Source organism: Hordeum vulgare, chromosome 7H (genome assembly GCF_904849725.1).
Source record: "Hordeum vulgare subsp. vulgare chromosome 7H, MorexV3_pseudomolecules_assembly, whole genome shotgun sequence".
Taxonomy (NCBI): Eukaryota; Viridiplantae; Streptophyta; class Magnoliopsida; order Poales; family Poaceae; genus Hordeum; species Hordeum vulgare.
This window is the reverse complement of record NC_058524.1, coordinates 370,926,984-370,953,639: the sequence shown is the minus strand read 5'-3', so window position 1 is coordinate 370,953,639 and position 26,656 is coordinate 370,926,984.

The window sequence follows — 26,656 nt, the reverse complement described above, 5'->3', positions numbered from 1 at the left end:
GACTTCTTGGGGATTTTTTAATTATTTATTTTTACATATAGCTGCTCATATTTATCTATATAAACTTCAATGAAAACTCAATTGTTGTTTAGACATCACAAAAATAGTAGCAATTGCAAAACTTTTCAAATTGGTTACATGTGAATTTTTCTGTTTTGGATCATTCTAGTTTCGAAAAAATATAGACACATGTAGGAGAGAGAATTATGTGCACATAATCTCTGTAGCAATTTCGAACTTTCCTTAGCCAAGAAATTAAACTTCTAGTAACAATTGTTTTTTGTTTTATGAATTGTTTTTAAAAATGCAAAAAACTGGTGGTGTGTTTTGGTTTTTGTGTTTCGAACACGTAAATCCTAGGTTTTAATAAACTCCAAACTTCTGTGTTATTTTAATTTGAAGTTCACATTGGTTTTATTATATATTAATGGTTGGAATCCGGGCTTCTAGTAAACATTGAACCGCTCCATTATTTTAATTTGAATTGCTAGGTTTGTTTTAGAAATGCTGACATCCAATTTCTAATTAATTTTTTTGAACTAATTTTGTTATTTTAATTTTACCTTCTGTTGTGGATATTTTGATGATGTGTTCTTTTTTATTTGAACTTGTTGCAGTGTCCATTTTCAGTTTTCGTTCTATTACATTTACCTCATCCGAACTTATGGTGTTGGCACACAGCCACACACAAAACACATTTTTACCGATGCTCGTAAATCTGGCATACAACTTAGTAGAATTTCATTGCAACTGACACATAGCCCTTGTACATGGTGTAATTCTTGGTTTCTCCAGCATTAAACTCCTTCAGCTCACACAACACACACACAAAACAAGCCATACAAACTAGCATCACAATTACATTTTCTTGATCCGTACAGAACATACATTTTTTACACGGCATGCAATATGTTGTACTAACTTCTACCAAGTCAATATCTATACATGGTAGCACTGAGAACTATTTTACAACCAGATCACCCCAATACCAGTTAGAACATTAAACAATGGAGGAAAACAAACTTTTTGTTTGAGGTATATGCACAAATAGCTTGTGTGCACTCATAGGAGACGAAGACAGCAGCTTGAGGCATAGACTGTGGCACGCGAGGGCCAGAGTCCAAGGTGGCAGCAACATATGAAGAGTTGCAGCAACAACATGGAGGAAGATAGGACTGGTTTTGAATGAAGAAGCCATCAACATGATGAAGTTCAGATTAGCCATGACTAGAAAGTCAACTCCACTTACACGGATGGGGATCCGGCACCGGCGGCTAGAAGGCGGGCGTTGACTAAAAGTGTAATGATCATCATTATTAGAGCACTGTCCCAATGAGGAAAGGATGATGGAGACTATGATTCCCCCATTAGCCGGGATGAGACTTCGAACAAAAAAGAGAAAGGGAAAAAAGAAAAAGAGATAAGGGAAATAAAAAGAAAGAAAAAGAAAAGTGTAAGATCACAATTTCTCCTAAGTAATTTTGGTGGTTGATGACGATACCCTTTTGTAGACTAATCGTGTGCGATATGCTTTCAGAGAATTATCAGGTGGCACGAGACGGTTATATTCTCCTGAGTAAGTAAAAGTGAAGACAGTGCTTAGCTATTGATTTAGGGTTGGTGGAATCGGGTCATAGATAATCCCATACTATCAAGAGGGGATCCTTGTTTGAAAAGTTGGGCGGAACACTGTCTGTCATTCTTATCCCCATCCCTTTTTCGGAGCAAAGGAGCTGCCCTGATTAAAGTTCCCAAGAAGTTATACAAGCGGTAGTACCGCTCCAGCGGTATTGCCGCCCACCAGAGCCGGCCCCTCTTCCGCTTGTATTTCCTCTTTGGTGTCGGGGGGGGGGGGCTTTTTATTTGTCCCAGCGGAAGTTTCGTCGAGGGGGAGCGGTAGTACCGCTCGAGCGGTACTGCCGCAACCACTTCTGCTTATTTATTTTCTCTGGCTTCCTACCTCCCTTTGTCCTGGTTGAGCGGAAGTACCACCGAAGGGGAGCGGTAGTACCGCCCCAGCGGTAGTACTGCCTTGGTGCACGGTACTACCGCTTAGTTGGGCCAGTAAGGGGTTGGTAACTGCCAGATTCCCCCACTATAAATAGGGGTCTTCTTCCCTAAGGAGACCTTACCTTTTTCCTCTCCAGCTCCATCATTGATCCAAAAGCTCAAACTTGCTTGATGTGCCTCCCTAGCCATCAACTCTTGTTGATTCTCTAGGGTTTTTAGGAGAAGGCCCTCCCCCACACTTCCACCAAGAGAAAACTTCTTACCCCCATTAACCCCTCGCGGATCTTGTTACTCTTGGGTGTTTGAGCACCCTAGATGGAAGAGGTCACCTCGAAGCCATATTCCATTGTGGTGAAGCTTCGTGGTCTTGTTGGGAGCCTCCAATTGACTTGTGGAGATTGCCCCAACCTTGTTTGTAAAGGTTCGATAGCCGCCTTCAAGGGCACCACTTAGTGGAATCACAACACCTCGCATTGTGTGAGGGCATGAGGAGAATACGGTGGCCTTAGTGGCATCTTGGGCAGCATTGTGCCTCCACACCGCTCCAACAGAGGCGTACTTCCCTTCAAAGGGAAGGAACTTCGGAAACACATCCTCGTCTTCATCGGTTCCACTTGAGTTTATTTCTTACCTTTACTTGTATTTACTACTTGCTTATTATTGTTGTTGTTAGCATCATATAGGTTGCTCACTTCGTTGCATATCTAGACAACTATTTGTTGTTAAACCTAATGTTTAAAATCTATTAGTTGCCTATTCAACCCCTCTAGTCAAGCATATCGATCCTTTCAATTTTTATGCGAGCCTCCTCTCTTTATTAAGGGTATCACTACCCAAAAAGTATGGTTGATGGCGCGAACTCGGTTGGGGAGGTGCCCGAGGGAGCTGCTGCAAACTCGGTCACCCGAGAGGAATTAAGTGACGTCATGTCCACATTGAAATCCTTAGTGGTTATCAAAGTCAAAACATGCTTAAGGATTTCCTTGATATTTACAAACCACCTACTAACCCGTTGTTGGTTGCTAATCTCACAACTTCAGATATGGGGGGAATTTGTGAAAAGGAAAGTTCTAGCAGTGAAAAGGATAAAACGCCTCAAGGAAAGAGTGGGGCAAATGCCTTTGCCTCTGTTCCTCCTCCCATGGTCTATGGAGGACCGGTCCACCCACCGCATATTATTAATCTAGGTCCTCCACCAAAGCTTGTTAAGAATGATTTTGCTAACTAGGTTTTTCGTATCAAGTATCATTTGAACCACGGCTCAACACAACTTTGGAGAATCATTGAGCACGGGTACTACCCACGTGATCCAAGAAACCTCACACTAAGAGAAGAGGCCGATAATCAGATCAATCACTCCGCCTTGTTCATTCTTCAAGAAGTTGTACCTATTGAAGAACTTTCTCACATGCGTCCCTTCACTCTTGCCAAAGATTGTTGGGAGCACATCATATACATGTACAAGATAAGCTCTAGCATTCAATGGTCCAACTATGGAGTGGTTCTTGATGAGGCCGATGAATTTCCTATGATCGAGGATGAGGACCCTCGTGAGCTATATCAAAGAGTTACAACTCTTGTTGTTGCTCTTCAGGACCATGGAAGCAAAGATGTGGATGAAACTTGGATAAAGCGCAAGTTTCTCAAGGCCATCATGCCTTTCAACAAGTCCATGTCCTCCATCATCCGTTGAAGGCCGGACTTTCATTCCTTGTCCTCAAGTGATGTGTTGGATAAGTTTATTGCCATGAAAATGTTGAACAAAACCGCTGACAATGCTCTAGCCCAAGTTCAACGATCAAGAAACGACTCTCCCAACCTTGCTTTGAAGGCCAAGGCTGCTTTGGAGGAAGACCAGGAAGACGAAGAAGAAACTTGTCCTGAAGACACCAAGTATGCTTACCAAGAGCACATGACTCTTGCATCAAGGCAGTTTTGGGGTAACATGAAAAACTCAAGGCCCAACTTCTCCAAGAACAACTCAAGTGGGTCCAAGGGAAAGCAACGCGTGATAACTTGCTACAATAGTGGCAATGTGAGTCACTTTGGAAGAATGTCCCTATGATCAGAGGGAAGACAATGGTTGTGACAACCCGAGACCGACTCTCCAGAAGATTCCCCTCTTATTCCGTTGCCGCCGTGCGATTAGATTGTCTGTCACATTCATCATCGCATCATGCGCATCAACCGCATTGCATCGGCCTCCATTGCTGCCAGTTTTCAAAACCGCATCCGTTATTAGTTGTTCATTCTCTCTGTTTGTCGTTCACTGTTTTGAGCCCAACCACACATGCACGCGCCCACGACATAATTAAAATATTATTTTTAATAGTGTGTATAAAACTTTCTCAGATTGGGATGAAACTTGGCGTGCGGTCTTATTTTATTGTTGATAGGCCGCCAGCCAAATTTCGTCGCAATCGGAGTCCATTTGATACCCGAACCATCGACCGTAGTGCCACCGTCTTCGGTATATCGTCAGACGTTTTTTGGTGTTTTAAAAATATTGTGTCGGGCTGCAAACTTCCCTCTCTTCTTAGCCCACCACCACTCTACACAGCCTAATAACATATCCTAGCCCCTAGCCATCGCCGGAGCCGTCCGATCGCGATCCTCCGGTCTAAATTCGAACGAAATCTGCAAACCCTAGCCCTATTGCTATAAATAGACCCCTAGTGATCCACATGGAAACCCTAGCCGCGCCTCGTTTTCCGTGCAGCCGCTAGCCTCCCCAACCCGCAGCCACCAGCTCCCCCCTCCTGCCACCAGGCCCATGGGAGCCCATCTCCAGTCTGCCCCGAGCCCGGATCAGACCCAGCTTCCGGCTCACCCCTGAGGAGCTCGAGCCCCGGGCCTCCCCGCTCCTCCCGAGCACGAGCATCTACCCTCGCGCCACCGCCTCGCGCACACCGCTAGACACCGCCGCCGGCGAGCCACCGTAGCCCACCGCCAAGCCGCCGTCCCACCAAGCTTCGCCCCGCCGCCAGTCACCGTCAGCCAACGCCCATCGCGCGAGCGCCGCCGCCCCCGATGAGGGATCTGGATCACAAGATCCACTCGCCCCCGTTGACCCCTATGTATGCCGCAGCCATGGGCCACACTGAGCTCCAGCATCACGAGCCGTCACTCCCCGACCGGTTCCCCGCGTGGCCCAGCTGCTCTCGCGTCGTCGCCTCCGGCAGACCGCCGGCCGCCGTCGTCGGTGATACGCCGTTGCCCACCGCCAAGTCGCCGTACCGCCAAGCTTCACCCCGTCGCCGGTCGCCGTCATCCCACGCCCATTGCGCGAGCGCCGTCGCCCCCGTTGCAGGATCTGGATCGCCAGATCCACTCGCCCCCGTTGACCCCTTTGTTCGCCGCAGCCATGGGCCACACCGAGCTCTAGCGCCATGAGCCGCCACTCGTCGGTCGGTTCCCCACGTGGGCCAGCAGTCGGCCGTCCCCAGCGCTCCCAGCCGACCTCCTCCCTATTGAGGCCAAACAGCTAGGCCTCTCGCCGGCCCAGCTCCATGGCCCAAGCCGGACCAGGCCCAAGGTGAGCTTCCCCCTATAATGCGCCCATGTGCGCCTTTTAGAATATTGCGCCATGCCCCTTGTTTTGGCCTGCATGGTATGTCGGTTCGTTAAAGATTATATTTAGTGTGGTGATTTTGCTATTATGAGGACCTAAATAATTTCAGAAAAATTGTGTATATTAAAATTTCCGTATCTTTTAAACTGTGCAATGGATCGCGATAAGTTATATATGTAGAACATGTAGAATTTCGCGTAGAATAATATTTTCCAACTCTCATGCATGTTTAAATATGTTAGCCATGCTGTTTGCATTGGTTGGCGTGTTGACATGATAGAAACGGTTTAGTTTGTAGTTATTTAACCGTAGCTTCGTTGGAGATGAGCCATGTGTGTAAATGGCTAGAACGACGATTAGATTCACGTGAACCACTTTTTCCGTTTAGCAAACGTAAAATGTGATGAGCACAAATCTGGACATATTACAAAGTTAACATGTGGCGTCAGTTCGGAGATACTATATGTCGTTTCCAGCCTCATTTAAAATGCCTAGATAGGTAGATTATTTGTGCTTCAACTCGTGCCATGTTTTATAACATTTAATATTGTCGTGTAAATAAATGGGAGTGAACTAAATAATTAAATGTGGAGTTGTGTCAATATGCAACTCGTTCCATATTGAGCTTCACTTAATGTGTAGCATTTGACTGTGTGAATTGCCATGCCTTGCCTTGTATATTTGAACTGGTCATGCATCATATTAGGGCGTGCATCATGTCATGCATGTGCCGTGGTGAATATCGTGTGTTGATTCTTACTTCCGGTTTGATTCATCTCCATAGAGTTCCGCAAGAGTGTCGGAATGTGAGGATGCGTTCGACTATGTCAGTTCGTGTGCTTCACGGATTCGTTCTTCTTCCAAGCGGGATCAGGAAAGATGATCATTTCCCTAGATACAATTACTATCATTTCCATGCTAGTTGTTTCATTTCTATCGTTATGTCTCGCTGCCTACCACCTATTAATTATCAGCCTCCCAACATTGCCATAAAAACCTTCAACCATATACAATCTAACAAACCACTGATTGGCTATGTTATAGCTTGCTTAACAATTCGTTAGTGTAGCTAGTTGCAGGTGCTCTTGCTTCCATGTGTAAACATGGTTTCCTTGTTATATCACCATATTATTGCTAATTATATTAATGCACCTATATACTTGGTAAAAGGTGGAAGGATCAGCCTTCTAGCCTGGTGTTTTGTTCCACCTTTGTCACCTTAGTTTCGGCTACCGGTGTTATGTTCCATAAATGAGCGCTCCTATCATGCTTGGGGTTGTTATGGATATACCCTTGACTTTCGTTTTTGGATAAAGCTCGTCTCGCAAGTCCCAACATTGGTTCTATATTAGCCCAACATAATAATTCTGTTAATACTGAAAAACATAGGGCTTCATGAACCCGAGGAGTAATTCAACATGATACAGGGAGGGCCACTTCTGATGGTGCTAGTACAAAATTGAGCATTGTGCGGGGCCAACCCGGGGCAACTTGGGTGATGTCTATCAGGCCACTGTACGCATAGCTCATCCGTCGTGTTCAGAGAATGAGATACACGGCTCTTATCGGGATAGTCCACACGTGGGGTGGCCTTGCTAGAATTTTCTTACCTTTCTCGAGTGTCTTGTGCGAGGGATTCCGAGGATGCTTTGGGTTATCTCGAGGTTGAGGTTTTCCAATAGGAACCCGAGGAGATCACGGGTTATCCCTGATCGAGGTCATTCCGTCATAGCATGCGGTAATTTGTGATGGACTAGTTGGAGCAACCCTACAAGGTTAAATCTTTCGGAAACTTGCTAACTGAGTGCGGTTATGTGGCAAACGTGGAAACTTTGTTTAACATCCGGTTCTAGATGACCTGAAGTAAACTTAATTAAAACTTGCTAACTAAGTGCGTAACCGTGACTGTCTCTTTCGTGAGCTCCTTCTTCGTTCGAGGACACTGTGGGGTTATGTGTGTCGAAAGTAGGTGTTTAGGATCATTCATCTAATCAACAGGAGTTCATGCTCGCTATGCGTAGATCATCCCCCTCTTATTCTTGTGCTCGTAAGTTAGGCACCTCAAATAAATGCTTAGTCGCTTGCTGCAGCCTCACCACTTAACCATACCTCACCATTTAAGCTTTGCTAGTCTTGATACCTTTGGAAATGAGATTGCTGAGTCCCCTGTGGCTCACAGATTACTACAACACCAGCTGCAGGTACATGTAAGGAGTTACTTTGATGTGAGAGCGCTGATTGTGCTATTTGGAGTTCCTTCTTCTTCTTCTTCTTCACCGATCTAGGATGGGTACCAGGTCGGCAACCTGGGACAACAAGGATGGACGTCGTTCTTTTATCGTTTGTTTTCATCCGTAGTCGGACCCTGCTCTTCTTCTTGATGATTATATGTATTGTACTGATGTGACTCTGTTGTAGCTTGTGGCGAGTGTAAGCCAACTCCTTATTCTCATCTTTTCAGTATATGTACTTGTAACGATATCCATTCTTGCGAAAGGACGAGATGTGTTTCTATCCCTGTCGAGGCCCTCGCGCCAAAATAAGGATAGGACTGCATCTTGGGCGTTACAAGTTGGTAACAGAGCAGTACCGACCTAGGAGCCCCCTTGATTGATCGAACTTGGCTCAGTCAAGTCTAGTAAAAACCTGCTTTTAGTCTAGTTATATATCGGAGAGTAGGATTCTTTTTTCTCGTCTTCTATGCTCTCGTAAAGAATCTTGACGTAATAATTTTAATTCTACTCCTCTTCTCACTCAATTTTTTTGAGTATCACGCGGATATTTTTGGAATCTATATGATGTCGATGTGACGGAGTTTTGACTTGGTGCCTCCTACTGTGTTGATTTTACTCGAGGGAGTTGAGCTCCAGGGGATTCTTGAGAGGATGTTCGAAATTGCTTCAATACTAGTAGTGGCAAGATAAGCCCGGCATCCCCAGTACTGGTGTAGAGAGTTCGAGGGTACCGCCATACTTGGTATCGTTATGATTACGAGGATCAGAGATAGATGAGTTTCCCAGATCTCTGGTTATGTGTTGGCGGATGTGATACATTGGACGGGTAGTGTTATTGCTAGGATTTGAGTGATGGAATTTACTCCTTGTATCCGTGGACCCGATTGCATGGCCAGTAATTTCGGGAGTTCTTAGGTGGGAATTCAAGTAGTTACTTATAGGACAATCTTCGAAGAGATGCATGATGTGAGGTTGGGGTTCGACATCTAGTGGATTCTTTTGTTCACGGTCGTCTTACATCGGTTCTCATTGTGTCCTAAAGAGTCCTTGTAGCTTGCTACAACTTGGGGACGCTTCATATGTCATGTGCACTGCCTTGTACATGATGGCTACTGTAGGATAGAGCCCGTGTGATCCTATCCACAAAAATGTCGGACAAAATCTCTGTCATGAATTTGTTCTAGCTTGTGTCTAAGCCTCATCCTTTGTTTTCTTGGAGTATGGTAATTCGAGTTGCTTCGATGTCAAGTGGTGTATTCATAACTTTCCAAGAGGTGTTCTCATATTTTTATGGGAATGCAATTTCTTTTGCTCAATCAAGTTGTCTTTTCCATTCGTCTCAACCGGAGTCGTCATGTCAATTCCTCTTCAACTAGAGTGCTTCTCTTCAAGCGAATTCAATCTTCCTCAATATCTGCAAGTTCAATCTCTCATTTCTTTCCGGAGTTCATCTCATCTGTCCAAAGTTGTCTTTGTTTTTTTCCCGCCCTCCCTCCCTTTTCACCAATGATTCAATTTTCATCCAAGTACAATTATTCCTCCTTTATCCTTTGGGGTGGTGTTATAGCGTTCTTCTTAGTGGAGGAGTCTCGAAGAGAAGTTGTTTCAAGAATGAAATATGTAATCCCACCAAATGCTTTGATCATGAGATATTTTCAACCCATGATTTCTTCATTGAGTTATCTGGATTTAGAATTCACCTAAAGTTTTTCTAAGGATTGTTGCTATTATGGTGTTGCCATTAATCCAAGTTCTCAATGTATAATTTTGGTTTAAGAAGTTGTGCAATTCTTGTTGCATCCAATCAATCCTTGTTTCTGTTAGTGGCTGGTTGTCACCTCATTATTTTGGGATGGTTTTCATATGTCCACTACAAGCTTGTTCTTTCCGTTGTTGGTTTGGGAGCAACTCCGTTCAATTCTTCTTACAAGGCTGCTTGTCAAATTCAATTGTGATAGTAGATGTCATTTTCTTCTTCATTTTATTCTTCTCAAAGATCTAGTTTCTATTCTTTTGTTCTGGAGGTTTTGTGATGTTGCTCTCTTCAATCTATCAACGTGTTCTTTCAAGTTCGTGTTCTTTCCTTGTTTATCAATTTAGTTGGTTTGTTGTGAATCTTGTGAAGATATTTCCATATTATCCAATATTGTCCTCTTTTCCTACTGAAGTGCTACCGAAATTTTGTTTCAATTCTTGCTTATTCTTCATGTCATTCTTCATCCCTTTGTAACCTTCAAGGATTGTTGGTCTCACTCGTTGTCAAAGAAGCGACTAAGTTTTACCTATTTCTCTTTATCTTCCCCTTCCCCTTTCATTCTTAGATCGCGGGGAGACATCTCCTATTAGTGTAGGAGAGTTGTGACAACCCGAGACCGACATTCCAGAAGATTCCCCTCTTGTTCCGTTGCCACCGTGCGATTAGATTATCTGTCACATTCATCATTGCATCATGCACATAATTCGCATTGCATCGACACTTAATTTCTGCTCGTCCTCGAGTAGATAAATGATAAAACAATAATTTCTGTGGTGACATGCTAACACACATATAAGAACTTCAAAGTAAAGCAAGTGAGATATGCAATTCAAGTCAAGACAATAACAAGCAAGAGTTTATATCTAGTATTTAAATAGGAAAGTAAGAACATAAAGCTGCAAGAGCTCTCGTTGTCCGTGACTCGAATGTCTCCAAATGGTGTTTGCGTGCAAGAAGTGGGAGATGGGTTGAGATCATGAAATATTTTTTAATTGATAACCCAATCTACTAAACCTCACACTTAGACTCCTTCGGAATCTTATTCTGACTCATCCCCAGACCACTAGTCAGGCACAAGTCAAAATGATCCTCTCCCTTTCGACTTTGAGCACTCATGCAATGGATGAGCGTAAGCAAGATATGTTGGCACTTAGGATGGCAAATAGAATAATGATGGGGAAGGAAGACAAAAAGTGTGAAAGGCTCACATCAATGAGGACAACCATAGGCGAGAGAAAGCCAAATGATAGATATGATGTCAGGAGTAGGGATTGCCATGTAACGGATGCACATACGAGCTAAGGTAAGCTCTCTAATGGAACTAGTGGGGGTGCATCCAACTTGTTTGCTCGTCAAGACCTAGAGCTTATTTGAGGAGGCTCATCATTGGAATATGCAAACCAAGTTATATAGTGTAAGGGTCCCCACATAGTTATGCATGAATGATAATCTCTGTGTAGTACAAATATAGCAAAGGAGTACGAGTGTGGATCTTTCAAAAGGAATAGTAGTGTTGCCCCCTTCTCTCTTTTTTTATTTTTTTCTCTTTTCTCTTTTTTTTGTGGCCTCTTTGGCTCTTTCTTTTTATCTCTCATTTGTCCTCTTTGGGATCTTTTGTTTTGTCCTCTTTGGGATCTATTCCTCACTTAAGGGAACACTCTATGTTTTACATGAATTAAAAGGAGATCATCACACTTTATAAGAAGTACTCAACATAAAGACAAGCGAAAACTATCATGATGTATGCAAATGTATGCCTGCGCCAGTGTAGCAGGATATGGAATGATACTTGTGCGTCATGTAGCAATAATTGGGGCAAGGCCCAACTATCATGCAGCTCTACGATCAAGCAACAACATGTATGACATGAATATCAAGTAATGAGATGGTGGATGTTGCATGGCAATGTATCTCAGAAAGGCTATGGAAATGCCTTAATAGGTAGATATGGTGGCTGTTTTGAGGAAAGATATAATGAGACTTATGTATGACAGAGTATATCATGTCATGGGTTTGCATGCACCGGCAGAGTTTGCACCAACTCTCAAGATGAGAAAGGGCGATGCACGGTACCGAAGAGGCTAGCAAAATATGGATGGTGGAAGTGCCAACAATCGAATACTCACACTAGTCCGAAGAACTCATACACTTATTATCGGTAACTCTCTATCTAGTTAGGAAATTCACAAAGAGACAAGTACCCTGAGGAGGAGTGTTTGGGGGTTTGGTTATCCTTGCGCATCCTTGACTCATGGTAACATGATGGTAGTCTATATATTCCAACCCCTCCAGAGGTTAGCGATCAACTTAGTAGCTAGAGTTCTCAACTAATTTTTAGTTTTTGAAAAACGCACGGATTTCCCAAAATATGACACCTATCACTAATAGGCTCAAGCTCTTAGCACCAATAGTCCAAACATTACTCAAATCAATACCTCAAAACCATTGCAAGTTACTACTATACTTAAATAGCAACCTCAATTACCTACTCATGCAAGACACACAACTCAGTGCAATGAGCCAACTCTCTCAACAAGATAAGCATGATAACTCAAGAGAGTTCCAAAAGCAACCTAAATAAAATCTCTTAAAAAGATAAGCATGAAAAGTAAGAGCTAAGCATGACAATAGCTATGGAAAGATAAAGAACACACAAAAAGATAAGCATGAAAACCTATGTTGTGTTCTAGAGTGGAATGGAGCGTGTGTCTCTCCCAAACAAGGTAGACTAGGTTCCGACTTGTTATGAACAGCAAGCAAAACTAAGACAAACTAAAAAGTAAATAGCGGGACGCTCCAAGCATAGCACATAACATATGAAGTGATAAAAACATAGCATGGAGATGGACGAACTAATGATTGTTGATAGAGAAGGGGATGCACGGGGGCATCCCCAAGCTTATACGCTTGAGTCTCCTTGTACATTTCTTGGGGTGCATGGGGGCATTCCCAAGCTTGAGCGCTTGACACTCATGTATCTTCTTTCATTATCTCCCATCGCATACTTGAAAACTCCCTTCATACGAAACTCATCATAAGCTGATTAGAGTGATTAGTTCCCTTAATAAAATAATTCATTACCTGCTCGAAATAAAAAAAATCATGAAAAGCTACTGTTTCTCATGATTTCCAAAAGTTTTTCGCAAATAAAAAGTAAGCTTAGGATTTGCAAAACAATGAAAACGCAAAACATGGCAGAATATGTGAAAAACAGAACAACAGGTAGTAAATAATTTATTCGGGGAACTTCTGCAACTTAAATCAAAAAACTCAGAACAGAGCATGCTTTAAAAAAAATTAAGAGCAACAATATGATGTGGTGATTTTTGGCGAATTTTTCCGTCAAGCACACAGAATCTATTTCTGGACAACCTGTCACAACTTTTGAACTTTCTTGCAATCGGAGGCTATAACTTGGCACAAAGCTTAAGAATTAAAGATACAATGATGTTGCTACAGTACTAACAAGCATCAAGAACACTAAAACCAAAAGTAAAAACTCAAAGTAAAGATAACAAGGGTTGCCCCCCTAGAGCTCTTTCTTTATAGCCAGAAGGATAGGCTTAAGATTTTAATGATGCTCTGATAGCAATAAGCGTTGTAGAACAAAAGAGAGCATCAAGAAGCAAATACCAAACACATTTAAGTCTAACATGCTTCCTATGCGTAGGAATATTGCAATAGAATAAATCATTGAAGCATAAACTAATAAGCATAGGAAGGCAAAAACAAGTGCAGCTTCAAAACCTTCAACATAAAGAGAGGGAACTTGATATTACTGAAATATCTATAAGCATATGTTCCCTTCTCATAATAATTTTCAGTGGGATCATGAATAAAATCAACAATATAAGTATCACATAAAGCATTGTTACCATGATCCACATGCAAAAAGGTACTCTTACTCTCCACATAAGCATAATCTTTCTCATTGGTAATAGTGGGAGTAGGACTATCATAAACAACGTGAACACTATAGATTAATTGTGTATTGGGAAGATGGCGTTTAGCAAGGGGGTAATTCCCTCCATGATTATGACAAGTTTCAAATGGATAATTTCTCCTTATGTCATAGGTATCTTTACAATCACTATAGATAGGAGTTATAACATCATCATGGTAGAGAAGAGCATTATTATTGATAGCAACTATATTTCTAAACATGTTGTCTTTATTCTTATTAGCAAAATAATTATCAATTATCACATCACTAATGGGTAAAGGACTTGCAATCCAATCACCCCAAGCTTAGAGCTTTCCATATCATCATTTTCAAAGTTGGTACCAAAAAGATTTTCAAGATCATAAGTAGCATTATCATCATCTTCCCAATCACAATAAGTAACATGCATACCATAATCAAAATCATCTTCAATAGTACCTATGTACTTATCAAACAATCAAGCTCACCATCCTCCATAAATTTATGTCTGTTACGTTAAAAGTTGATGCGAGGAATATGCTCGGGCCAGGTTGATACCCATTCTTCTTCCTTCTTGTTCCTCTTCCTCCTCTTCTTTTCTTCTTCTTCACCTTAGGAGGGAGTGGTTGGAGAGGAAGCTTCTCAAAATATTTTGGTTTATCATTAGAAACAATAGGGGAAACTTGGGAGAAATTCTCCTTTTTATTAGTGAAACATTAGAGACATTTTTATGCTTTGGTAAAGTTCCCTCCTTTCTAATCTTACTTATGTAATCATTTTCATGGCAATTAACAACACAATAGAGATGTCATTTTTGCAAAGTGTTGTTTATTCCTAAGGCATTATCATCTAGGCAAGAAGTTTTTTCTGATAACTATTAACACAAAAATAACATAAGTTCATCATAAAGATCAGAAGTGATCATGTTACCACACAACTGGTTAACAGTTATGTTTTGAAAATTCATGCATTGAAAATTGAAGTGACCCTCTATACCACAAAGTTCATGAGTAAAAGGATAAAGGTCACACAATTCTCTAGCAATTTCATTTAAATATCTAACCCAAGTGATTGTTCTGTCATGCTTATGTTGCTTACAATACTTCTCTTCTTCAATCATAGGCCTTTCACAAGGTCTATCCACTCCACAAAAATTAACATGCTTATATAAAACTTCATTTTCAGGAATTCGATCATGCATGTTGCAATCATCATTAACAATTGCATCTTCTTTGCAAATCTCTTTAAAAGGTTCATGATGCTTGGTCCAATTCTCTTTAGGCATATTAAGATGCGAAGCAAAAGATTTGAGAAAGCAACAAGGAGTTGAGGATCAAGCCCAAACTTAGCACTAAACTTATTAAAACTCGCAGTTTCAACAAAGGTCTTAATGCAATCATACTCATAATTTATACCTGACTCTTTACCTTTGTTGATCTCCCAATCTTCAGTATTGCGCTGAATTCTTTCAAGGAGTTCCCATTTAGCAGCAATCCTTTTGTTGTGAAAGAACCCATAGAGGAAGCATCGAGAAAGTCTTTATCCTGTCGAGAGAGCCTAGTATAGAAATTAGTAATAATCATATCTTTGGGGAGCCCATGGTTAGGACATTTCAGCATTAAAGTTTTTAGTCTCCCCCAAGCTTGAGCTATGCTCTCTCCGTCACGAGGATAGAAATTATAAACAAAATTCCTATTCTCATGGACTTCATGAAGACGATAAAACTTGGAGTAAAAGAGAGACTGGATCTCTTCCCAATCCTGTAGGTGAGAATCATCTAGTAGCCTATACCATTCCAATGCTTTTCCTTTCAGTGACAAGGCAAATAATTTCCTCATGACTCCATCTCTTGTCAAACCTAAAATCTTAAACAACTCACAAAGTTCTGTAAGTTTCAACAAATGGTCACTAGGATGGACTGTTCCATCATAACAATCCTTCCTAATTATTTCAATTATCCCAAGTGGTATTTTGAATGGGATACATTCAGTAGGTGGAGGAGACTTCTCTACCACGGGTGTGGTAAAGCGGCCTTCCCCAATCAGCGAACTAAGAGTACCGTTTTCCATATGCCTAACTAGTGAAGATAAAAACAAGAAATGAAAAGATTTAATTGCAAGATCTAAAGATATACCTTCAAGCACTCACCTCCCCAGCATCGGCGCCAGAAATAGCTTGATGTTTACACACGCTTTTATTCTTGTAGACTATGTTGGGCCTCCAAGCGCAGAGGTTTGTAGGACAGCAGCAATTCCCCTCAAGTCGATGACCTAAGGTTTATTGAACTCAGGGAAGTAGAGGTTGAAGATGGTCTCTCTCAAGCAACCCCGCAATTAAGATACAAGAAGTCCCTTGTGTCCCCAATACACCTAATACAATTGTCAGTTGTATAGGTGCACTAGTTCGGCGAAGAGATGGTAAAATATGGGTGATAGGTGTGGCAAAGCAAGGTAATATAAATCTGAAATAAAAATGGCAGCAAGGTAGCAAGTAAAAAAAGTGAGCATAAATGGTGTAACAATGGTGAGAAACAAGGCCTAGGATTCATACTTTCACTAGTGGCAACTCCCAACAACATTAACATAGTCTGATAACATGATATTTCCACTAAAACATGCAATGGTGATGTACTCGGAGGCCATTCCTTTGTGCTCAAGAGAGGACGGGAATTATGTAGCGCTACAAAAGCACACCTCAGAGTTCGTAGTTCTCATCTATGGATTTCCCAATGTCACCGCGGCCATCCAAAGAGAGTACCACAATCACCACAACGTATCTCAAGGATAGTCAAAGATAAGCACCAAGTGACTCTCAAATCTTCAATCAATTCACAAAAGAGGAAATCACTCATGAAAATATTTTTCTAATCCATGTCCAATAGACCGCTATCACCATGGTCTCGGGGATTATACTATATAAGATCAAGTGAGTACATCAATCCAATACATAGAAGAAGGGGAAACATCATAGGATCACCCTAGATTAACGTAGCCTATGATCACTGATGGGGTTATAGTCCCAGGGTAGGGTCATAGGCCTGCCCTACAGGTCCTACCCAAGGACTACCCTTCACAGAGGGCAAGGCCCTTAGACAGTTCCGACTGAACTAAGGACCCCCCATCATCTAGTCGGTGACGAGCATTCGGAGCGTATTTATCGTACCGACTGAATTCCACTCTCTACAACGTAACCTCCCAGGAGGGCAACGGTCGTACATTTTCATACACCATTATTAGCATTTAAGATATACATTACCTATAACGTAGGCATTTATTCGCCAGTACTCTACCCCTGTCCACCAGACCGTTGCGAAGGGCAGCGCACTCTATATAAGCCGCCCTTCCCCACTGGTGTAGGGGTTCGCTTTTACTGTAATCCTATATTCCACTCGACACTAAGCTCCCAAGAGCACTGAGACGTAGGGCTTTTACCTCCACCGCAGAGGGTCCTGAACTCATACAACCTCGCCGTATCTAAGGCTCTGCCCATCCTTTCGTACCCTATACATCTACTGTCAGACTTATACCCACGACAGTTGGCGCCCACCGTGGGGCAGGCGTCTAAGCGACTTCTAGCGAGTTTGCAGCTTCATCTTTTCATCATGTCGTCCGGCGGAGATTTATGCGTGGGTCGGGAGATCCTCTTCGGCGCACTCTCCTTCATCGTCGACGATTCGGCATGGCTTCGGGATGCGTCTCTCGACGTCAAGGCGCTCCCCAGTCGCGGGGCTACGCACTTCCGTGCCGGTGCCCGCGGCGTCCTTCTTCTCCAGCAGTCGGCCCCGGTGTCGACCTTCGCCCCCGTCTCGCGCCGCAACAAGCGGTCCCGCCGTCCGCGGCTCCAGCGTTGGGTGCGACACGCCCAGGTGCGCCTGAACGCGTCCTCTCAAGTGGTGGTCCTCGAGTCGGTTGTGGTCGCGCCGCTGTCCTAGTGCTTGGACTCAGTTCCGACTGAGTTACCTTCCGAGTACTTGGGTCGCGGACCTGCAGCCGAAGTTCTCATGACAAATTCCCATGAAAGTCCCCACCGGACTGGCCGGAACGAGCACGAGGTCGGCGAATCGTCCGGCGCTCGCCGTCAACACCACCGTTTTGCCAGTCGACGCACTCGTCAGAGCAACGCCGAGGTGTTCCATACACCCGTCCTCAACCTGGCTGTCGCTGCCAAGATAGCCGATTCCCTCCAACCGACTGATTCGAAGGCTGGTAGAGGAATCGAGCAGATCCGTGCCTTGTTGCACACAGCGCAGCAGCAGAATTCGGCGGTCTCCCAGTCGCACAACATGATCCACAACAGTTCTGTTCACGCGAACACGCATTGGTCGGTTTACAGCCCCCATTCTCATCAGCGACGCAGAGGGGGCAGCCGTTCCACTAATCCCGAAGATCGTCGCCGTTCACGCACCCCTCCGCGGGGTGGGCCTTACGGGCCTCGACATCATGATGATCAGCGTTCAGTCGGTGACACGTATGATCCAAGGCCCGACGCAAGAGGGCACATCGCCTAGAGGAAGGTCGACACGAGTCGAGCCCACCGTGATGGTCACGATAGAGACCGTCCGAGTGGAAGCAGGACCATCGTCTCTGGCCCCGAGTGCTTCAGTCGGGCCATTCGTTCAGCTGACATCCCTCCCAACTTCCGATTGGCGACAGGGATCAGCAAATTCATAGGAGAATCCAAGCCAGAAACGTGGCTGGACGACTACCGAGTGGCTGTCCAGATCGGTGGCGGAGAGGACTAGGTCGCCATGAAACATCTCCCCCTGATGCTCGACGGCTCGGGACGACCGTGGTTGAATCAGTTGGCTCTATCAAGCATCTACAGCTGGGCAGATCTGTCCCGAGTGTTCATCAGGACCTTTGAGGGCACGTGCAAACGCCCTGCTGGTCTCGTGGAGCTCCAGCACTGCGTCCAGAAGCAGAATGAGCCCCTGCACGATGTCATCCAGCGCTGGACGACCCTCTACCACACGGTGGAGAACGTCACTGAGCATCAAGCAGTCTGCGCATTCAAGGCAGGCGTGCGGTACAGAGATCTGTACCTAAAGTTCGGTCGGAAAGGCGACATATCCATGAGCAAGATGATGGAGATAGCCACACGCTATGCAAATGGCGAAGAAGAAGACCGCATACGTAGCGGCAAGCACAAGGCAGTCGCCGACGGAGATGGGAACAACAATCAGAAGCAAAAGAAGAAAGCTCTGTCCACTCCGCAGGTAGAGGCAGCTGCCGTTACAAATGCCAAGTTCAAGGGCAAGGGGAAAGCTCAGTATACCCCCAAGAAGAAGCAGTTCAGGAACTCCATCCTGGATCAGCCATGTCCGATCCACACGAAGATGGATGAAGAAGGCAACGCCATATTCCTGAAGCACACCACTCGGCAATGTCGCCTCTTGATCCAAGGGTTCGGCGAAGGGCAGCCGAGTGAAAAGGACAACGAGCAGGATGATGAGGACAAGGAGGATCCGTACCCCCGAGTCCACGCAACATTAATGATTTTTGCTGACGTGGAAAGCAAGAGTCGACTGAAGCTGGTGAACAGGGAGGTGAACATGGCCACCCCAACCAACCCCACGTTCCTCAAATGGTCTCAGACTGCGATCACCTTTGATCAGTCGGATCATCCAGCACACGTACCCACCCCGGGGAGGCAGGCTCTGGTAGTCGACCCGGTGGTGGAAGGAGTCCGACTGCGCAAAGTCCTCATGGATGGCGGCAGCGGCTTGAACATCATGTACGCTGACACTCTCAAGGGGATGGGCATTCCGATGTCCAAACTTAGCGAGAGCAGCATGCAGTTCCACGGAGTCGTCCCAGGACGAAAGGCCAAGTCACTCGGTCAGATCGCGTTGGACGTCGTTTTCGGCTCCGACAAGAACTTCCGCAAGGAAAAGCTGACATTCGAGGTGGTGGACTTCCAGAGTGCATACCATGCAATTCTGGGCCGTCCGGCATATGCACGTTTCATGGCCCGCCCATGTGACATGTACTTGAAGCTGAAGATGCCGGGTCCCAAAGGTGTGATCACCATTACAGGCAATCAGCAGCGGGCCGAAGAGTGTCTGCAGCAGGGGTCGCGGATTGCCGATCAGCAGATGGCTATCCTCGAGCTGGATGAGTACAAGAAGACGGCCGGCCCCGCTGACTTGATGCGTTCGAAGATGCCAGCTTCGGTGTCCGCATTCCAGTCGGCGGGCGACACGAAGAAAGTCAGCATCCACCCGAGGACGACACCGCCGCCCCGACGAACATCTCCACCACCCTTGATCTAAAATAGGAAGCCGAGCTCATCCAATTCCTCCGTGAGAACTGGGACATTTTTCCATGGAAGCCCGCTGACATGCCGGGTGTACCCAGGGAGTTGGCTGAGCACCGACTACATGTGGAGCCTACCGCTCGGCCTGTCCGAGAATGCCTGCATCGGTCCGCCACGCACAAAAGGAAGGCAATCGGAGAGGAGGTGGCTAAACTTTTGGCAGCCAACTTCATTCGCGAGGTGCACCACTCCGAGTGGCTCGCCAATGTTGTCATGGTGCCCAAGAAGGACAAGTCCCTCTGTATGTGCATCGATTTCAAGCATCTTAATAAGGTCTGCCCGAAAGATCATTTCCCGCTCCTCCGCATTGATCGAATTGTCGATTCGACTGCGGGTTGCGAGCGTTTATCATTCCTTGATGCCTATTCAGGCTATCATCAGATCCGTCGGTATGGTCCGGATGAATTAAAAACAGCCTTCATCACCCCATTCGGGTGTTTCTGCTACATCACTATGCCATTCGGTTTGAAGAATGCAGGAGCAACTTTTATGCGCATGATCCAGAAATGCCTCCTTGACCAGATCGGTCGAAACGTGGAGGCGTATATGGACGATATCATAGTCAAGTCACGCAAAGGTTCCGACCTGCTGACTGACTTGGCAGAAACATTCGCCAACCTTCGTAGGTAAGATATCAAGCTCAACCCTGCCAAGTGTTCATTCGGTGTTCCCAGCGGAAAGTTACACGGTTTCTTCGTTTTCGAACGAGGAATGGATGTCAACCCCGAAAAGATTGGGACCATCGTTCGAATGGAGCGGCCGGTCAGAATACATGATGTTCAAAGGCTCACAGGTTGCCTAGCGGCTTTGAGCAGGTTTATCGCTCGACTCGGCGAGAAGGCGTTACCTCTGTACCGACTCATGAAGAAATCAGACACTTTCGAGTGGACAGATGAAGCCCAGATTGCATTCGACGACCTCAAAGCCCTGCTTTCCACCCAGCCGGTTCTTACTGCCCCGCTCAGTAAAGAACCCCTTCTTGTGTACATCGTGACTACAAATCAAGTCGTCAGCACTGTTCTCACAGTCGAACGTGAAGAAGAAGGCAAAGCGTACAAGGTTCAGTGGCCAGTATATTATGTCTCCGAAGTCCTGACTCCTTCCAAGCAGAGGTATCCCCATTATCAAAAGCTTATTTATGGGATCTACATGACTGCAAAGAAGGTGGCTCACTATTTCCAAGACCACTCGGTGTCTGTCGTTTCTAATGCTCCGTTGTCGGAAATCCTCCACAATCGAGACGCATCAGGCCGAGTGGCGAAGTGGGCTATGGAGATGTTATACTGCGACATCAAGTTTGAAGCCAAGAAGGCTATAAAGTCTCAAGCTCTGGCTGACTTCATAGCAGAATGGGTAGAACAACAGCAACCGACTCACATATACTCGGCTCATTGGACTATGTTCTTCGATGGGTCCAAGATGCTGAATGGCTCCGGCGCTGGTGTAGTGATCATATCGCCGAAAGGTGATAAGCTTAAGTATGTGTTGCAGATACATTTCGATTCTTCCAACAATGAGGCAGAGTATGAAGCTCTCCTTTACGGATAGCGCATGGCCACCACACTCGGCGTCCGTCACCTGATGGTCTATGGCGATTCAGATTTGGTGGTTAATCAAGTGATGAAGGAGTGGGATGTTAGGAACCCCACCATGACTGCATACTGCAACACAGTAAGGAAGCTCGAGAAGAAGTTTGAAGGTCTGGAACTTCACCATGTTCCGCGACTGAAGAACCAAGCAGCTGATGAGTTGGCAAAACTCGGATCCACTCGAAGACCAGTCCCGAGTGATGTCTGCCTCGAGCACCCACATCTCCCTTCGGTGAAAGAAGACCCCTTTACAGAGGAACCGGTACAACCGAAGAGCTCAACAGATCCAACTGAAGTCAAGGTCCCCGCCGTGGTTGATTTGATCATGGAGATTCTTGCTATCATCCCCGATTGGACTGTGCCGTTCATTGCATACATCCTGAGGCAAGAATTACCAGAGGACGAAGTCCAAGCGAGGCAGATCGTCCGCAGGTCGAAGTCCTTCACCGTAATTGATGGCCAGTTGTACAAGGAAAGTGTTTCAGGAGTCCTTCAGCGATGCATCTCCCCTGAGGAGGGACAATTAATCCTGAAAGAAATTCACTCGGGAACTTGCGGCCATCATGCCTCCTCAAGAGCAATCGTCGCCAAAGCATTCAGAGCTGGCTTCTTCTGGTTGTAGGTGAATGAAATGGCAAAGGATATGGTCGATCGATGCGAAGGCTGTCAGTTCTATTCGAACAAGTCTCACAAGCCAACGTCTGCGGTGAAGACAATCCCTCTTGTTTGGCTGTTCGCAGTGTGGGGATTAGATACGGTCGGTCCGTTCAGAACAGGCCAGGGGGATTCACTCATCTGTTGGTGGCAGTCGACAAGTTCACCAAGTGGATTGAAGCCAAGCCCATCAAGAAGCTCAACGCCCTTACGACCATCAAATTTGTTAGAGACATCATCTCCAGATTCAGAGTACCGCACAGCATAATCACTGACAATGGCACAAACTTTGACTCGGACAGATTCAAAGGTTTTTGCACAGGCCAAGGTATCCGAGTTAATTTTGCATCTGTGGCACACCCTCAAACCAATGAGCAAGCAGAGCGGGCGAACAGACTTATTCTTCAAGGGTTGAAGCCTCGACTCCTGCGAGAAGTTGGACATGCCGCCGACGCATGGGTCACCGAGCTGCCTTCGGTGTTGTGGGGCCTCCGCACAACTCCGAATAGATCTACAGGGCGATCCCTGTTCTTCCTCGTTTATGGAGCAGAGGCAGTCCTTCCGAGTGACTTGCTTCACAACTCTCCACGAGTCAAACTCTTCTCCGAAGCCGAAGTGGAGCAGGCCAGGCAAGACATAGTGGATCTACTAGAAGAAGAGCGCGAGATGGCACTGACTCGCTCAACAATTTATCAACAAGATCTACAACGCTTTCACGTGCGGCATGTCATGAGTCGCACATTCCAAGCAGGTGACCTGGTGCTCCGAGTGGAACAGCAGAGGCCTCACAAGTTGGCTCCCGCCTCGGAAGGACCCTTCATCATCTCTAAGGTGCTGAACAACGGAGCATATCGACTCTACAACCTCGACAGAGAAACGGACAAGCCGCGAGCATGGAATGGAGATCTCCTGAAGCGCTTCTACACGTGACCGCCGACGGAGGCAATGTAAAGAACAAGTATCATTGAAGTAATACAAAGCAGACCGGTTTTTTGCAGGCCCAAGATTCTTCCGTGTTTGCAGACTCCGGTCTAATTTTGTTTTCTCCGAGTGTGCGCTAACAGCCACACTCGGGGACTTAGCTGCGATCTAGAATCGCCTCAGTAAAAAATTCTCTCCGAGTGTGTGCTAACAGCCACACTTGGGGACTTAGCTGCGATCCAGAATCGCCTAAGTAAAAATTCTCTTCCGAGTGCGCGCTAACAGCCACACTCAGGGACTTAGCTGCGATCCAGAATCACCTAAGTAAAAATTCTCTCCGAGTGCACGCTAACAGCCACACTCGGGGACTTAGCTGCGATCCAAAATCGCCTATGTAAAAATTCTCTCCGAGTGTGCGCTAGCAGCCACACTCGGGGACTTAGCTGCGATCTAGAATTGCCTAAGTAAAAAATTCTCTCCGAGTGCGCGCTAACAGCCACACTCAGGGACTTAGCTGCAATCCAGAATCGACTAAGTAAAAATTCTCTCCGAGTGTGCGCTAACAGCCACACTCGGGGACTTGGCTGCGATCCAGAATCGCCTAAGTAAAAAATTCTCTCCGAGTGTGCGCTAACAGCCACACTCGGGGACTTAGCTGCGATCCAGAATCGCCTAAGTAAAAAGCTTCCTTCGAGTGAGTCCTCGAGATCCACTCGGAGGCTTAGTAGACCCTCATTGAGGCTCATGTGGATGTCAAGACAACTGACAACTACGTGAGTATCAACTCGCTCCGAGTGCGCACGAGATGCCGCACTCGAGGACTTAGCTGCGATCCAGAATCGCCTAAGTAAAAAAGCTTCCTTCCAGTGTATCCTCGAGATCCACTCGGAGGCTTAGCAGACCCTCATTGAGGCTCATGTGGATGTCAAGACAACTGACAACTACATGAGTATCAACTCGCTTCGAGTGTGCACGAGATGCCGCACTCGGGGACTTAGCTGCGATCTAGAATCGCCTAAGTAAAAAAGCTTCCTTCGAGCGTATCCTCGAGATCCACTCGGAGGCTTAGCAGACCCTCATTGAGACTCATGTGGGTGTCAAGACAACTGACAACTACATGAGTATCAAATCGCTCCGAGTGCGCACGAGATGCCGCACTTGGGGACTTAGCTGCAATCCAAAATCGCCTAAGTAAAAAAGCTTCCTTCGAGTGTATCCTCGATGCCCACTCCAAGGCTTAGAAGACCCTCATTGAGGCTCATGTGGATGTGAAGACAACTGACAATTACATGCTCCGCATGTTTGCCATTGGCTTCACCAAGAAACGGCAAACAAAAACCACGAGCTCAAATCGTGTCAGAAAATAAACTTGGCGAAAGAATAGCAAAATATTCTATTCGAATTAAACGTTGGATTTACGATAGTCGGCTCGGTGTGGATTAAGCTTACCCACACCGAACCACGAATGTGACGGCCAACAGCAGTGGCCCAAATTTGATACAGATACCACTCGGCATACCGAGGTAAAGTTTTTCAAGAGTCATCAGGACTGGCACCAGGACTGGCAGGCTCCACAAAGGTCTCAAGATCGATCCCGTCCGTGATACGAGTGGCTGTCTCGAGGAAGGTCTCCATGAAATCTTCGAATCGAAGCTTCTTGGTGTTGGCGACCTGCAACGCCTTCAGCTTTTCTTCGCGAGCTTCCTTGCAGTGCACTCGGACCAGCGATAGCGCCACGTCCGCACCACAACGCGTGGCAGACTTCTTCCATGCCTGCACTGTGTTCGGGACGTCCTCCAGCCGAGTCATCAACCCTTCTATTTCCTGCCGGGAATCGTCTTCGGGCCACAGCTCCTTGTCGATCCGGCCGATGACTTCTCTCAGACGGCCAATGAAAGGCCCCACTCTGCCAAGGTGAATATGTGCTCGGAGCATGTCCCGATTGGCTTCGTCCCCGAGTGGAACGTTTGGAACAACCGACCGTTCAATGTCGGTTGCTTCAGCCTCAGCGTCCAGACAAAAATCTGCAAAGAAAAGAAGAGCAGAAAGTAAGCGCAGAATGAATTACAAAGTCAAGAAGCACTCGGCAAGAAGCTTACCACCGAGCAGTGCAATCATCTTCCTTGCCCAATCGTTGACATACTTCTCCTGCGAAATGCATCGACGGTTCATCACCTTCATTTGACCCATCAGTTCACTTCTTTGCTTGCCCATTTTCTCAATTTCGGCCACCAATGCCTTGTTGGTCTCCCGGGACTCCTCCAAAGACTTCTCTCGGTCAGCAAGTGCCCCCTTCACACTAGCCAAGTCCTTCACAGCCGCCTCCAATTCCGCAGCAAGCTGAACCTTTTCCGCCTTCAGAGTATTGTACGCGGATCCCATTTTGCAAGTCTTCTGCCAAATAAGCCCAAAGGGAAGCTCAGACACATTCAACAAGGAAAACAAACAAAGTTCTTCAGACCCCTGCCGATGCAAGCACTCGACAGCGGTCTCCGGGACTACACCCAGTGGGTTCACTAAGAGTGACCCCACTGGCATGAAGCTCGAACAGGCCTGCCCTGTTGAGCTACATGACGAACAGGAAAATCTACGAGAATGCTATAACCCGACCTGAGTAACACTACTCTCGGGGACTACATCCAGTGGGTGCACTTCGAGTGCCCCCACTGGTAATATTCGGGAAGACCAGCTCGGGTCTGCTCAGATAACGGGAAATACATACAAAGACAACTGCCGGTGCAAGCACTCGACAGCAGTCTCGGGGACTACACCCACTGGGTTCACTCTGAGTGAACCCACTGCAAAATAATCCTACTGTATCCGAGTATATCACTTGGACACCCAGTGGGTTACAAGAGGGAAGTAAAAACTTACTAGCGCACTTACTCGGATATCGTCTCGGAGCTCCAAGCTTCTCTTGTACAAAGACGCGATGGAGTCGACGCTCCCTTGGCATCACCCACCATCAACTCCACCTGCACCATGGCCTCCTTGGCGGCTCCCACTTAGTCTTCCGGGAGGTGTTGGGCGTCGTACTGGACTATCGACGGGCCTGGCACAACAGAAGACTCCTTGGGCATCCCAAGTACCGCTCCAGTCGGTTCCGCCGCGAGAGACACCGCCTCAGTTGACGGCATCGGCTCGGTCGGCGGCGCATCCACGGTGGGAGCAACAGCAGATGGAACAACCTCAAGGACAGGCGCCAAAGTTGGCCCTGATCCCCTTTGGTCGTCCTCCTACAGATGAATCACTTCCGAAGGAAGCCCGACTGAACAATATGAGGTCGCAGAAAAAGGGACAAGATTAAAGACAGCACTCGCGAAACAATAATGCAAACTCTCGGAGTCGTCACAACGTACCTTGCTGAGATGTGGCAACGTTATCCGCATCCACAGGATCATCGTCCTAGCGCGGCAGAGAGGTGGCGGAGGTGGCAGCTGTGTCGAGTAAAATCCACTTGTCCGATAAGCATGAGTTCAGTCAAATATCGAAAGAAGATGGGAGAACAAGACACTTACGTTGAGGAAACTGGAACAGCGATCCTCATCCGAGGCAAAGCTTTCCGAGGATTGGGCCCACTCGGTTTGGCCACCTTGGACGATTGGTCCATAGGCTCGGCAGCAGCGTCCCTGGTCGTCTTCACGCTCCGAGCACTCGGAGCCACGAGAGGAGCTGGCGGAGCAC